The sequence below is a fragment of the Bos taurus genome, chromosome 16 (assembly GCF_002263795.3).
Source record: "Bos taurus isolate L1 Dominette 01449 registration number 42190680 breed Hereford chromosome 16, ARS-UCD2.0, whole genome shotgun sequence".
Taxonomy (NCBI): Eukaryota; Metazoa; Chordata; class Mammalia; order Artiodactyla; family Bovidae; genus Bos; species Bos taurus.
The window spans coordinates 71932354-71948121 of record NC_037343.1 but is presented as its reverse complement, the minus strand read 5'-3'; the positions used below and the strand labels follow the sequence as shown (position 1 = coordinate 71948121).

The window sequence follows — 15768 nt, the reverse complement described above, 5'->3', positions numbered from 1 at the left end:
CCAAAGCAGTCAGGAAAGCAGAAAGACCAGAGCTATCCAATCCACCCCAAGAGAAGCAAAGCGAGTGGCAACTGTGTGTTGAGGCACCAGCATGCTCCTCGCTGGGCTGAGAGGCTGCTTTCTCTTCTGGGTGGAGGCCAAGGGCCTTGTTGAAGCTGCCAGATGCCTAGAGTCTCTGGACACTTCATGGAGAGGAAACCGGAAACAAGGATTGGAAAAGTTAAGATTTAGACTCTTGCATTGACCACAGCGGAAGCAATCTAGCTGTCCAACAATTGTGGGGGCAGGGGCTACGTACAAATTAAGGTACCTCGGTATCCCAGGCTTGATCCAGTCATGATAGTCATGATGACAAAACATGCTTCTAGGTTCCCACCCTGTGAGAAACAGCAGACCCGATCATGGTGGGCGTGCCCAGGGATGGAGAAAGGAGGTAAAGAGCGTGGAAGAGACACCCGTGTCAAGGTGGAATTACATTATTAGCCTGGGTGAGGATAGGGACTGCGCATGTGCTAGAGTTCTTTTCAGAAGATGCAAATTGCAGGCCCAGAGTATTACATAAAAAAGGACTCTTGAAGCAAAAAAGAACTTTATCCATTTATTTCCTAGCTGGTAGCTTCTCTGTTTCCACTGAGTTCACATATTTTATTGACATACATGAAGCTCAGAGAAAACTGAAGAGCTTCTTTTGAGCCTGCTCATTTCTTCAAAGGGTAACTGTATTCAGACTGCCTGCCTTACTTGGTTTTCTCAGCAGGCTGAAAAGGGACATGCACATAATCATTCAACTGGTAGGAACTGAAGCCTCTTCCTGTATTTAAACTCAGGAAACCTCTCTTGGGTAATGTGTACTGCCAACTATCTGGACTACACTACACAGGGTGAAAACAAATTGCACAAGACCACGATTACAGGACTATTTGTTTTGTGACTTCACCAAAGAAGGACTAAACATAGACATTCAACTTTAGGGACTTCCCTGGTAGTCCACGGGTCGGGAATCCACCTCCCAACACAGGAGACGTGGGTGTGATCCCTGGTCGGGAGGCAGCCAAGTAAATAAATATTTTAAAAAAAGAAATCCAATCTCATAATTCATTGTTACAGTAATTATGCCCATGAGGGAAAATAAGCTGCAATCATCTTGCAATTTACATTGCACCTGGAAATTTACAAAACACTTCACCGTCCTCGGTCTCATTTTACTAACAAATACTGCTCCTCTCTCACAGAGCCTGATGAGGAGGGCAGACAGAGTCCTGCGTGCTGGAGCCGTCAGGAACTCTCAGGGTTCACCCTCTGAGTTCAAGAAGTTTCAGTAACCATTTTCTCCCTGGTGTCTGGGATAAATCACCCAGAACCATTCTCATTCTCCTGGGATATCCTCCGGTGAGCCATGGGGGCCTGTTCAAAGTCTCTTTCTCTCTAGGTTCAAACCAAGGCTGAGCACTTGTTGGCTGTGTGAGCCTAGCTTTGTGTCTCAACTTCTCTGAGCCTCAACTAGAATTGGGAATTGTTGATACTTTCCCTGTAGAGCTGCTGTGAGGATTAAAAGGAAATGTGTATGAAAAGCATCTTCTGCATTGCTCTGCTTAGAATAGCTCCTAAGTAAACAGCAGCTAGATCGTCCCTGGTGGTCCAGAGATTAAAACTCCACACTTGCAATTCAGGGGCATGAGTTCAATCCCTGGTTGGGGAGGTTCTGCCTGCCACAGATCAGTTTCTGCGTCACTGCACTGGCGTGTTCAGGAGCAGTCCTCAGCCCATCTCCTTAACTCTAACAACATACACCCCAACAGTACAGACCTTAGTTCTGGGGGGAGCAGCAGGGCAGTGAACTGGCTCCCTCGTTCCCAGCCCCCTCCCCAGACTCTGCCGGAGCCCTCGGGACAACGAGGTGCCACTGGAGAGAACTCAGACCTGTCCCCAGGGGCAGCTTCTGGCTGTGGAGGACTCAGCTGGGATCCTGTTTTCTCCCACTAAACTCCTAGGCCAACCCCTGAGGTCCCAGACTATATATAGAAAGAGGCTTTGCTCCCTGGGCTGTTTTCAGGGCCTGACCTAGGGTCTCTGTGAGACTTGGGGTGGGGAGGCTCAGAATCCTCCCTGAATCTTGGGAACCATCACTCTCAGTTCAGTTCAGTTCAGTCACTCAGTCATATCCGACTCTTTGCAACCCCATGGACTGCAGCACACCAGGCTTCCCTGTTCATCACCAACTCCTGGAGCTTACTCAAACTCATCTCTGGCCCATGTTTATTTGGGAAAGTGAAAGTGTTAGTCAGTCATGTCCAACTCTTTGAGACCCCATGGACTGTAGCCCACCAGGCTCCTCCGTCCATGGAATTCTCCAGCCAATAGTACTGAAACAGGTTGCCATTTCCTTCTCCAGGGCATCTTCCCAACCCAGGGATTGAACCTGGGTCTCCTGCAATACAGGCAGATTCTTTACCATCTGAGCCACCAGGGAAGCCCAGGGGCTCTGTGAGACTCGGGGGAGGGGGAGGCTCAGTGTCCTCCTTGAATCTTGGGGAACCATCACTCTGGCCGGTGTTTATTTGTGCAAACCCAGATGTTACAATGAAGTGCGACTGGCAGCCATGTCCTGGATGCCCCTAGTGAGGCTCCCACCACTCCGTCCCCCCACCTTCTTGTGGCTGCTGCATCACACACATGGGTTATTTGCCTGCTCCCGGAGCTGTCTGACTTTACAATTCCTGCAGAGACCCAAGGCTGCTCACATGGTGCTCAGTCTCTTTAACACTATAACAGGAGGAAGGGCCGGGCCCTTTTTGAGACCCTAGTGAAACCAACTGGTGTCATTTCAGAGGGGCTCCGAAGAGCTCCAGTACCGTGGTCCTTTATGTCTCAGAGCAGAGGAGATTCAACAAGAGCAAAGAGGTAGATAAGTGATTTATTAGAGTAGGATACTTGTGAGGTTTATCAGCGGACGGTTAAGAAATGCCACGCCCTGAGAACTTAGTGGGCTAGTTTTATAATCAAAGGAAAAGTAGGGGGTGCAGAGGGGGAAGACATTCCTTGTCTTTCTTGAGGAGACGTCATGTTTCCACCATCAGTTCCTCCACCAGGAAGGGCAGGGAAGCTTACTTACCCCTCCCTAGATGGTCTGGCCAAGACTGTCATAGCACTTGGGGAAAATACTTTTGGGTCTCAGTATAATGAAGGACTTTCATTTTGAAAAGTCATTTTTCATAAGTGACTGCTTTTTGTGTGCACAGAGCCTGTTTTTGGGGGTCACTTACTTGATGACACCATGGGCAGGTTGTAGGCCTTGTTTTCTACTATTGTTTTATTGTTTGGGGGCATGTCCCATGCTTCTGTTGCATGGTTTTGTTGCTACACAAGACTGCTTTTCCAAGTAATCATTAACTTACAGGGGTCTCCCGTATTTTCCTACTTACAATCCCCAGGTGGGATGAACTATTAATCACCTATTTTGTCGCTTCATTCTGTCCTTATCATTATCACGACTGGCCTCTGCAAGGCCATGGAATTTCAGGCAACCGCATTCTCACAGTGGCCCCACGATGGTATTCTTTGTTCCCCATTTTGCCAGTGAGAAAACGAAAGCTCAGGGGATGGCTGTTGAAAGGTTCAGAGCTGAAACTGGTCAGCTCTGAAGGCCAGAGCCTTTGTGTTACACCAGGGGCTGGAGCTGTGACCCGTGGTTCCGGCAGTGGCTACACTGAACCACAGGCCTGCTCGAGGTGATGGATCAGGGATGGAGCCTGGTTCCTAAGGGGGCTGGATCTGTGGCCAGGGCCTCATTCCCATGACTTGTGAGACAAGGAGCCAACACTAGACATGACCACCATCCTGCCCACCTCCATGCAACCTGACCTAGAGCCCCAGGTCCACAGAACTGTCCAGCGAGCTGCCCCCAGTCACCCTCCTTGCCTCCTCCTTCTCAACCCTTATTCATGGGGGCAAACTCAACCACCCCCAGATCTCTCATCTGAGGGAACAGACAAGGGACGCCCTGAACTGCAGCACTCAGAATTCCCTGCTGAACCCTGAGGCACCTACCTGTTAACACAGAAGTCAGGTGCCACACCTGAGAGGCTGCTCAGAGAGCTCAGCGGAGCTCCTCCAGCCCGCCTCAGTCCCCAGGACACCTGAGCCAGTGCATGTGGCAACCAGAGCCACCTGCCCCCGTTAACTGGCATCATCCTGCTCTCGGACCGCCCTCCCCCACAGCCGAGCAGACACAGAGGCACTCAAGCCCAGGCTCCAGCTGGGAGACCAGGCTATTGTACTCATCACACGCAGGGCCACTGTGTCCCCAGAGGTTCACTGAGGCCCCAGTCCCCCAGGGTCCTAGGGCAGCTTCCCACTTTGGGATCTTGAAATTTGGTGCTATCAAACGATGCTTGTTGGTGATGCATCTTCTGCCAGAGACTGTCTCATACACAGTAGGCACCACACACATTGGTTAATACATGTGTATTTATATACAATTATGGCTTCCCTGATATTCTCAGTGAAGAATCAGCCTGCAACGCAGGAGACCCTGGCTCGATTCCTGGATCAGGAAGATTCATTGGAGAAGGGATAGGCTACCCACTCCGGTATTCTTGGGCTTCCCTTGTGGCTCAGCTAGTAAAGAATCCGCCTGCCATGGGGGAGACCTGGGTTGGGAAGATCCACTGGAGAAGGGAAAGGCTCCCCACTCCAGTATTCTGGCCTGGAGAATTCCATGGACTGTATAGTCCATGGGGTAGCAAACAGTCAGACATGACTGAGCAACTTTCACTTTCTTTTTCATAATTATATGCAATAGAAGATCAAACTAAATAAAAAAAATAGATACTAAGACCCAGACTAGAGACTTCCCTGGTGGTCCAGTGGTTGACTCTGGGCTTCCATTGTAGGGGGCACGGGTTTAACCCCTGTTGGGGAACTAAGATACTGAAACCTGTGTGGTGTGGCAAAAAAAAAAAAAAGGACAGTTCTTAGACCAGACCATGGTCTTAAAATTACATTTATCCCTGAAACGAATGGTTTCTTGGAAAGAAGCTGATTCCAGGTCTGGGCAAAGTGAAAGTGAAGTCACTCAGTCGTGTCTGACTCTTTGCAACCCCGTGGACTGTAGCCCACCAGGCTCCTCCGTCCATGGGATTCTCCAGGCAAGAATACTGGAGTTGGTTGCCATATCTTTCTCCAGGGGATTTTCCTGACCCAGGGATCGAACCCAGGTCTCCTGCATTGCAGGTAGACACTTTAACCTCTGAGCCACCAAACGAGAGGTCTGGACAGGAAACTTACAAATGAACCCAGAACTTTGTAGAGTATGTAGCAAGGAAACAATCAAAGGTGGCTAGGGTCTACAGACTGGATGGTAATGTTGGATCTAAGTGGGTTTATGAAGTACCCAGCCATGTTAGGGAGATGCACATGGCAAGGATCTGTGGGCAGACTCTCATAAATGTTGGCAGCCTCTAGGAGCTGATGGGGGCCTCCAGCCAGCAAGAAACCAGGGCCCTCAGTTTCAGAACCTCAAAGAAATGCTTCTGTCAGCAACTTGATTGAGCCTGGAAGCAGAGTCTTCCCCAGTCACATTTTCAGATGAAAACACATCCCAGCTGACACCTGGATGGTAGCCTGGAGATTCTAAGCTGAGGACCCAGCTAAGTTTGTGGTACTACCGTTACACAGCAAAAGAACACTAGTACAGTTTTCCATTTCAGTCCCAGGCCACAGGTAGGGACTTCCTACCCTTCCTACCCTCCCTTCCCTTCTCCCACCTACCCTTGTCCCAGTACACGTATTCCCAGCTAGGTGAACACTGAGGACCATGGCGGCTTGGACCCAGGAACTGCGGAGGAGATGAGACGATGCTCATGTCTCCTCAAGCCCCCTCCCTGCAGGAGGCTGGCCGACCTGCCACAGCCTCTCTAGACAGACAGACAGCAGAATCGTTCTTCAAAGGAACACAGGAAGAAGCCGGGGGCTGCCTGGAGATGAGCAGTTGGACCAGACCAGGATAGACCATGCGCCTGTGACATGGGTCAGCGCCTCCCCCTTCTCCAAGGCAAGACTGCCAAGGCCACTCGTAGCTTTTCTGGACAAACTGGGGAAAGATGGGGAAAGAGTCATGAAATGTAGAGAATCCCAAAATTCGCAGGAGGGGGTGGGGGATGAGGAAGCTGAACGAGGCTCCCCCCAGCCTCCTCCTCCAGCCCCTGGGGTTTGCCTCCACCCTTTCTCTTCCTGTAGCCTGGGGCATCCTTCCACCAGACGTTCACAGCTGTTCTTGTTTCTCTGCTCCAAAAAGAAAAACAAGGCCATTTCCTCCCTGACACTCTCTAATGCACGTACCCAATCGCAGCCCCCTCCCAGATAGCTCCACGACCATGTTTTATTTTCGTCACAACACTACCATCTGAAGTGGCTATGTATTCTTTTTGCTATTATCTGTCCCTACTTGTCCCACTAGAATGCAAACTCAAGCCTTATCTGTCTCCTTCATGGTTATTTCCCTGAGCATGCATCACAGTGCAAGCCTCCAAGAATTATTTGTGAATGAATGAGCTCTTAATCAATGCAGTACCATTCTAGTGCTTCTGATGTCATGGTATCTCAATGGAAGCTCACTAATGCTGGCAGGGCCACCTCTCAGCCCTGCACACTTGGCCTAGGGGTAATTTCATAGGCTCTTAGCCCAACTGTTTGAAACCCAGGTCTGTCTTCCTACCTTTGTGATCTTTCGTCCCCCACCCCCCCAGCACCCCACCCCCCGGTAGGGAGAGGGGTGTGTGGCAGCTGGGGAGCAGGGACGGAGCAGTGTTTCCGTGCCCCAGGGCGTTCAGGATCTTAGTTCCCTGACCAGGAGGGAAGTGTGGTGCCCTAACCACTGGGATGGTAGGGAATTCCCTAAACCTTAATTTCTTCATCTGTAAAACAAAATCATAATAAAACTACCTACCTTGTAGGTTACTATGAGAATTAAAAGAGATTAGAACAAAGAGCCTGGCACAGAACAAACAATAAATATAACGTTTTCAGCCTCAAACCAACAGCTCACCAACTTTTAACAACAAACGCTTTCTTGCTCTGCTAGCTATCCTCTCTCTTGGCTTTATCTTTTATTTTTCCCCTACTTTTGTTTCTCCTTTGGTCCTGCTGTTCTGTCCTCAGTTCAGTTCAGTCGCTCAGTGTCCGACTCTTTGTGACACCATGGACTGCATCATGCCAGGCCTCCCTGTCCATCACCAACTCATGGAGCTTACTCAAATTCATGTCCATCGAGTCGGTGATGCCATCCAACCATCTCGCCCCCTGTCATCCCCTTATCCTCCTGCCTTCAATCTTTCCCAGCATCAGGGTGTTTTCAAATGAGTCAGTTTTGGCATCAGGTAGCCAAAGTATTGGAATTTCAGCTTCAGCACCAGTCCTTCCAATGAATATTCAGGACTGATTTCCTTTAGAATGGACTGGTTGGATCTCCTTGCAGTCCAAGGGACTCTCAAGAGTCTTCTCCCACACCACAGTTCAAAAGCATCAATTCTTTGGTGCTCAGCTTTCTTTATAGTTCAACTCTCACATCCATACATGGCTACTGGAAAAACCAGAGCTTTGACAAGATGGACCTTTGTTGGCAAAGTAATGTCTTTGTTTTTTAATACGCTGTCTAGATTGGTCATAACGTTTCTTCCAAGGAGTGAGTATCTTTTAATTTCATGGCTGCAGTCACCATCTGCAGTGATTTTGGAGCCCCCCAAAATAAAGTCTCTCACTGTTTTCATTGATTCCCCATCTATTTGCCATGAAGTGATAGAATCGGATGTCATGATCTTTGCTTTCTGAATGTTGAGTTTTAAGCCAGCTTTTTCACTCTCCTCTTTCACCTTCATCAAGAGTCTCTTTAGTTCCTCTTCACTTTCTGCCATAAGGGTGGTGTCATCTGCATATCTGAGGTTATTGATATTTCTCCTGGCTTGTGCTTGTGCTTCATCCAGCCCAGCATTTCTCATGATGTACTTTGCATATAAGTTAGGTGAGCAGGGTGACAATATGCAGCCTTGACATACTCATTTCCTGATTTGGAATCAGTCTGTTGTTCCATGTTCAGTTCTAACTGTTGCTTCTTGGCCTGCATACAGATTTCTCAGAAGGCAGGTAAGGTGGTCTGGTATTCCCATCTCTTGAAGAATTTTCCACAGTTTATTGTGATCAAAGGCTTTGGCATAGTCAATAAAGCAGAAAATGTTTTTCTGGACCTCTCTTGCTTTTTCAGTGATCCACCAGATGTTGGCAATTTGATCTCTGGTTCCTCTGCCTTTTCTAAATCCAGCTTGAACATCTGGAAGTTCATAGTTCACATACTATTGAAGCCTGGCTTGGAGAATTTTGAGCTTTACTTTGCTAGCATGTGAGATGAGTGCAATCGTGCAGCAGTTTGAACATTCTTTGGCATTGCCTTTCTTTGGGATTGGAATGAAAACTGACCTTTTCCAGTCCTGTGGCCACTGCTGAGTTGTCCAACTTTGCTGGCATATTGAGTGCAGCCCTTTCACAGCATCATCTTTTAGGACTTGAAATGGCTCAACTGGAATTTCATCACCTCCATTAGCTTTGTTTGTAGTGATGCTTCCTAAGGCCCACTTGACTTTGCATTCCAGGATATCTGGCTCTAGGGGAGTGATCATACCATTATGATTATCTGGGTCATGAAGATATTTTTGGTATAGTTTTTCTGTGTATTCTTGCCACCTCTTCTTAATATCTTCTGCTTCTGTTAGGTGCATACCATTTCTGTCCTTTATTGTGCCCATCTTTGCATGAAATGTTCCCTTGGTATCTCTAATTTTCTTGAAGAGATCGCTAGTCTTTCCCATTCTATTGTTTTCCTATATTTCTTTGCATTGATCACCAAGGAAGGCTTTCTTATCTTTCCTTGCTAATCTTTTGAACTCTGCCTTCAAATGGGTATATCTTTCCTTTTCTCCTTTGCCTTTAGCTTCCCTTCTTTTGTCACCTATTTGTAAAGCCTCCTCAGACAACCAATTTGCCTTTTTGCATTTCTTTTTCTTGGGGATGGTCTTGATCACTGCCTCCTGTAAAGTGTCATGAACCTCTGTCCATAGTTCTTCAGGCACTCCATCTATCAGATCTAATCCCTTGAATCTATTTCTCACTTCCACTGTATAATATAAGGGATTTGATTTAGGTGATACCTAAGTGGTTTTCCCTACTTTCTTCAATTTAAGTCGAATTTTGCAATAAGGAGTTCATGATCTGAGCCACAGTCAGTACCCAGTATTGTTTTTGCTGATTGTATAGAGCTTCTCCATCTTTGGCTGCAAAGCATATAATCAACCTGATTTCGGGGTTGGCCATCTGGTGATGTCCATGTGTAGTGTCTTCACTTGTGTTGTTGGAAGAGGGTGTTTACTATGACCAGTGTGCTCTCTTGGCAAAACTCTGTTAGCCTTTGCTCTGCTTCATTTTGTACTCCAAAGCCAAATTTGCCTATTACTCCAGGTATCTCTTGACTTCCTACTTTTGCATTCCAGTCCCCCATAATGAAAATCTATAATGACATTATGTGCCCTATAATGACATCTTTTTTTGGGTGTTAGTTCTAGAAGGTCTTATAGGTCTTCATAGAACCATTCAACTTCAGCTTCTTCAGCATTACTTTTTGGGACATAGACTTGGATTACTGAATTATTGAATGGTTTGCCTTGGAAATGAACAGAGGTCATTCTGTCATTTTTCAGACTGCATCCCAAGTACTGCATTTCAGACTCTTTTGTTGACTATGAGGGTTACTCCATTTCTTCTAAGGGATTCTTGCCCACAGTAGTAGATATAATGGTCATCTGAGTTAAATTCACCGATTCCAGTCCATTTTAGTTCACTGATGCCTAGAATGTCGACGTTCACTCTTGCCATCTCTTGTTTGACCACTTCCAATTTGCCTTGATTCATGGACCTAACATTCCAGGTTCCTATGCAATATTGCTCTTTACAGCATCAGACCTTGCTTCTATCACCAGTCATGTCCACAACTGGGTGTTGTTTTTGCTTTGAACAACTGTCGACAGGAGAATGTTGGATCCCAACAAAAAATGATACCCCATGTCCAGGGACAAAGGAGAAGACCAGCAAGACGGTAGGAGAGGCAAAATCACGTTTGGAATCAAACCCCATTCCTGCCAGAGACACTCGGAGGGCTCAAGCAAAACCTTGTGCTCACCAGGGGATGCCACAGAGTCTGAGCCAGACCTGCCTTTGAGTGTGAGCGTCTCCTGCGGAGGTACGGGGCAGCAGTGGCCTGCCCCAATGGCAGGGGCTCTGGGTGCAGTAGACCTGGGTATGGCACAAGCCCTCTTGGAGGAGGTCGCCACAGAGCCACCAGAACTTACACAGGACTGGGGAAACAGACTCTTGGAGGGCACAAACAAAACCTTGTGTGCACCAGGACCCAGGAGAAAGGTGCAGTGACCCCGCAAGAGAGTGACCCAGACTTGCCCGTGAGTGTCCAGGAGTCTCTGGGGAGGCGTGGGTTGGTAGTGGCCTGCTGCAGGGCTGGAGGCACTGAGTGCAGCAGTGCGTGCCTGAGACCTTTGGAAAGAGGTGGCCATTATCCTCATTACCTCTACCATAGTTGGCCTCAGGTCAAACAACAGGTGGGGAATACAGCCCCACCCATCAACAGAAATTTGGATTAAAGGTTTACTGAGCATGGCCCTGCCCATCAGAACAAGACCCAGTTTCCCCCACAGTCAGTCTCTCCCATCAGGAAGCTTCCATAAGCCTCTCATCCACCAAAGGGCAGATAGAATGACTACCACAATCACTGAAAACTAACCAAACTGATCACACGGACCACAGCCTTGTCTAACTCAATGAAACTATGAGCCATGCCGTGTAGGGCCACCCAAGATGGACGGGTCATGGTGGAGAGTTCTGACAAAACATGGTCCATTGGAGAAGGGAATGGCAAGCCACTTCAGTATTCTTCCCTTGAAAACCCCATGAACAGTATGAAAAGGCAAAAAGATAGGACACCAAAAGATAAACACCCCAAGTCAGTAGGTACCCAATACGTTACTGGAGAAGGGTAGAGAAATAATTCCAGAAAGAATGAAGAGACAGGACCAAAGCAAAAACATCACCCAGTTGATTTCCTTTAGGATTAACTGGTTGGATCGCCTTGCAGTTCAAGGGACTCTTAAGAGTCTTCTCCAACACCACAGTTCAAAAGCATCAATTCTTCGGCTCTCAGCTTTCTTTATAGTCCAACTCTCACATCCATACATGACTACTGGAAAAACCATAGCTTTGACTGGATGGACCTTTGTTGGTAAAGTAATGTCTCTGCTTTTTAAATGTATTTATTTATTTATTTTGTCTTTGCTTTTTAATATGCTGTCTAGATTTGTCATGGCTTTTCTTCCAAGGAGCAAGCATCTTTTAATTTCATGGCTGCAGTCACCATTTTCAGTGATTTTGGAGCCCAAGAAAATAAAGTCTCTCACTGTTTCCATTGTTTCCCCATCTATTTGCCATGAAGTGATGGGACCAGATGCCATGATCTTAGTTTTCTGAATGTTGAATTTTAAGCCAAATTTTTCACTCTCTTCTTTCACTTTCATCAAGAGACTCTCTTTAGTTCTTCTTCACTTTCTGCCGTAAGTGTGGTATCATCTGCGTATCTGAGGTTAGCTTTATCTGTAAGAATGCTCCTTTTCATTCTTGATATTGGCTGTCAGTTTGAGGTTGGACTTATTTACCTTAATCAGCATCAACAGAAGTTTGTCATTTTTACTGGTTTTTTCAAGGACCAATTTCTAGATTTGTTTGTCCTCTCATGTATGTATTTTCCCTGCATCCTTTTTAATCAAAGCATAATTTATACATAATAAAGTGCACAAACTTTAAGTGTACCATTCTCTGAGTTTTAATAGTTGTATTTACACTGTATGCCCAACATTCTGAGTCAATATATAGAAACATTTATCACCCCAGAAAGTTCCCTCTTGCCTCTTCTAGTTAACTCCCCACCCTCCCCAGAGGCAACAACCGTTTGGATTTCTATCACCATAGATTAGTCGTGCCTCTTCTAGAAACTGATACAAATGAAATCATACAGTGTGCTCTCTTTTGCATATGGTTTCTTTTGCTCATAATTTTTTAAAGTAATTTCAAATTTAAAGAAAAGTTGCAAGAGTGGTAAAAGAACTCCATTTCCTTCCTTCTCACCCAGATTTCCACAACTGCTAACATTTCATTTGCTCACTTCCTCCATTTTTCTAGTTTTCCATATAATCCATTGTCATTGGTCTTTTGCCTATGTCATTTGAGAACAACCTTCAGACAAAAATGCGCCATTACCCTTAAGTACTTCAGCGTGGGCATCCCCCAAAACAAACAGCCCTCCCCTCGGGGCTCCAGGTGTGAACACAGGAGGTGGGGACAAGGCAGGGGTCCACCTGGAGTCTTGTCTGCCACAACCAGAGCTTAGAGTTCATAAATAAGTATAAATGCTCCTCCTTCCATGATGTACTTAAAAAAAAAAATCAATTGGGATTTATCTTCTGTTGGACAATGACCTCTTTCCCCTGTGAATACAGTCATTATTGACAAGAGTCAATGTGGTATCCTGCTCTTCTCCAGCCAAGGCTGTCCCCAAAACCACAGCTGGACAATTGGACATATGCTTTCCAAGGACTTTGAATCTGGACAGATTCATGCGAAGGATGGAAAGCTGCATCGTTGGTGCAGGGGTGAGTCTCTCTGGGGGGAGTCAGGGCATGTCAGGAATTCACACACCTCTATAGGAGTTGCAAGGAAAGGCATGGGGGGCACTCTCTAGGTAAACAAAAGCTTCAGGTCAGAGCTGAATTAGAACTAAAGAAAGAGGGCTTCCCTGGTGGCTTAGCAGTAAAGAATCTGCCTGCCAATGTAAGAGATGCAGATTTGATCCCTGGGTCGAGAAGATCCCCAGAAATCTCATGGACAGAGGATCCTGGTGGGCTGCATGGGGTTGTAAAAAAAACAAAAACAAAAAACTAAAGGAAGAGCACCGTTTGTTGGGCTGGTAGGGGGCGCAGGGTGGGGAGCCCTGCTGGCTGGCAGAGGGTCAGAACCTATATCGACAGTTCTCAAACTTAGCTTGCCTCAGAATCCAGAGGGCTTGTCAAAAACCCAGATTGCTGGGCCCACACCCAGAGCTTCTGTCTTTGGGACCAAAAGTTGGTCCAGTCCAGTTCCGTTCAGTTCAGTCGCTCAGTCGTGTCCGACTCTTTGTGACTCCATGAACCGCAGCACGCCAGGCTTCCCTGTCCATCACCAACTCCCGGAGTCTACCCAAACTCATGTCCATCAAGTCACTGATGCCATCCAGCCATCTCATCCTCTGTCGTCCCCTTCTCCTCCTGCCCTCAATCTTTCCCAGAATCAGGGTCTTTTCAAATGAGTCAGCTCTCCACATCAGGTGGCCAAAGTATTGGAGTTTCAGCTTCAACATCAGTCCCTCCAACGAACACCCAGGACTGATTTCCTTTAGGATGGACTGATCCAGTCCAGTGCTCTCTAATTTGAGCGGCAGCGACATCTTGTGGTGAGGATGGGAAACGAACCTTGCCTGCCCTGAACCTCAGCCCCGGCGGTGCCCTTGGGTCCAGGATGGTGAGGCCCGCCCCATAGACGCCGGTAGGCCCACTCCTTGCTCCAGAGCGGGCTGGACACTGAATGCCTCATTTTACCCTAGAGACGGGGAGGCCTAATCTTGTTTCTTGGAACTTTCAACTTCATTTCAAATACTTCCATCTTGATTTTTTGTCAATAAATTTTTCCCTTGGTCTTTCTACTCCCCAAAGGCCAAAGCCCACGAACCCACATACTGAAGTCTCGGCCACACATGGGATGGCTCCGCTGTTGGGAGACTGACTTCTGAAACGAAATGCCTCACCGAACAATCGCTTTCAGCCCAAAGGAGCATTTTATGACACGAGCTATAAATATCCCTGGAAGCTTGGCATGGGTCTTTGGCAGGATCTCCTAACTGATTAAGGCTGCAGTAATGACTGGAGTGGGTGGAGAAGAGAGCCTGTAGGCCTGGGCAGTGCGCACCGTATTTCCTCTGCTCTGGTAGCTGCTAACCCGGTAGACTGGGGTGTAAGGATTTCCGGAGCTGGGCGGTTGTTGGGAAGTAAATTCTCACTGGGCTTATGTCTGAAAGTTCTGGGTTTCATTCCTGGCCCTGCGTCTGTACTGCGAGCCTGGGGCACCTCACCTCCGATAGACTGAGGTTGTTCATCCGGAAAATGGGGGTGGGGGTGAAACCAGTCACTTACATGAAAGTGTCCTGCAGAGTCTGGCATAGGGAGGCGGCCCTGGATGAGCCCCGGATCAGAGGAGGCCAGTGCGTGGCATCCGGATGCCAGGCTGGGAGGGCACCCAGGAGGGAGGCGCTGTGAGGTGTCCAGCAGTGAACGGTTCCCTCCCCACCCCCATCCCTCCCCATCCTCCCAATCCTCCCACCTCCCATTCCACACACCCACCCCTACCCAGGCGGGCACCCCTGACCTTCCCTGCCCTGTCCTCACCTACCCTGGCAGAAGGAGCAGCTGGACGCACCTCCCAGCTGCCTCCCTGTCTGCGTCCTGTGTGACAGGAGGAGAAATTAATTATTAACCACCAGGTTAATGGAGCAGGTGGGTGCAGAGGCAGTGGGGCGCTGCCCCCAGTCCTGGTGACCCTGGGGTGGGGGGGGAGAGGGGCACAGGCCACCCCCTGCAGCTCCCCACTCTGCACTGTGCTGGCAGGGTGCTGGTGCTGGGTGTTAAGTCACTGCGGCCTCTGCAGTCCCCCCTACTGTGACCTCCCCCCAGCCACCAGCTCACTGCCCTGGGCCCCCAGCATCCTCTGGGCCTCTGCAGTCCCCCCTACTGTGACCTCCCCCCAGCCACCGGCTCACTGCCCTGGGCCCCCAGCATCCTCTGCACCCCTCACCCCCAGATGCTTCCCATGTGTCTGTGGCTCCTTGGGCCCTGGGTGCAGGGCCTGTGATGCTGTGAGATGTGAGTGAGTGAGAAGGTGACAACTTCCCCCAAACCATAACCCTCCCCACTGAGAAGACTGGGCCACCTCAGACTCACCCCCCCCCCTACACACACAGCCCATTTCCTGTCCTGAACCTCCCAGTTTCACCAAGGTCAGGAGGTAGAGAAGGTCAGCCTCTTGCCTTCCAGAAAGTGGAACTCTCTGTGATGATGGAAATGTCCCATATCTGTGAGGCGCCATGCAGTAGCTAGGGAGCACTCCAAACATTTAACTTGTGAGGAATTTTTAAATTTCATCTTATTTTTATAAACCTAAATTTATTTATTTGGCCACACCAGTGACTTGCGGGAACTTAGCTCCCCAACCAGGGATTGAACTTGGGGCCCCAGCCGTGGAAGTGAGGGATCCTAACCACTGGACCTCCAGGGAATTCTCTGAACTGAAATTTAAACAACCACAGGTGGCTAGTAGCTCTAGGCATGCCCCCATCACTCCTCCATTAGCCCCTCCCCAAAAAACAAATTGTTCTGGGAAAGATCAGTTAAATTAAGGATAATAAGAGGTGTGTAACTAACATGTGGTTACAAGCCTCTTTTTGGTGGGCTCCAAAATCACCGCAGATGGTGACTGTAGCCACAAAATTAAAAGATGATTGCTCCTTGAGAGAGAAGCTATGACAAACCTAGACAGCATATTAAAAAGCTGAGACATTACTTTACCGACAAAGGTCTG

At 48.1% G+C, this 15768-nt stretch overlaps 1 long non-coding RNA gene across 4 annotated transcripts in view; it reads left to right on the top strand.

The window, feature by feature from the left end:
* The window catches only part of LOC101907023 (uncharacterized), a 30628-nt gene extending 16142 nt beyond the window's left edge, over positions 1-14486 (top strand). For 2 of the 4 annotated variants that reach the window (XR_009490920.1, XR_009490921.1), the window contains 2 exons: positions 1233-12755; positions 13851-14486. This is a non-coding gene — a long non-coding RNA (uncharacterized lncRNA). The remainder of the gene's footprint in view (positions 1-1232; positions 12756-13850) is intronic. The other 2 variants (XR_003029804.2, XR_001502124.3) reach the window with 2 other exon arrangements.
* The last annotated feature ends 1282 nt before the right edge of the window (positions 14487-15768 follow it).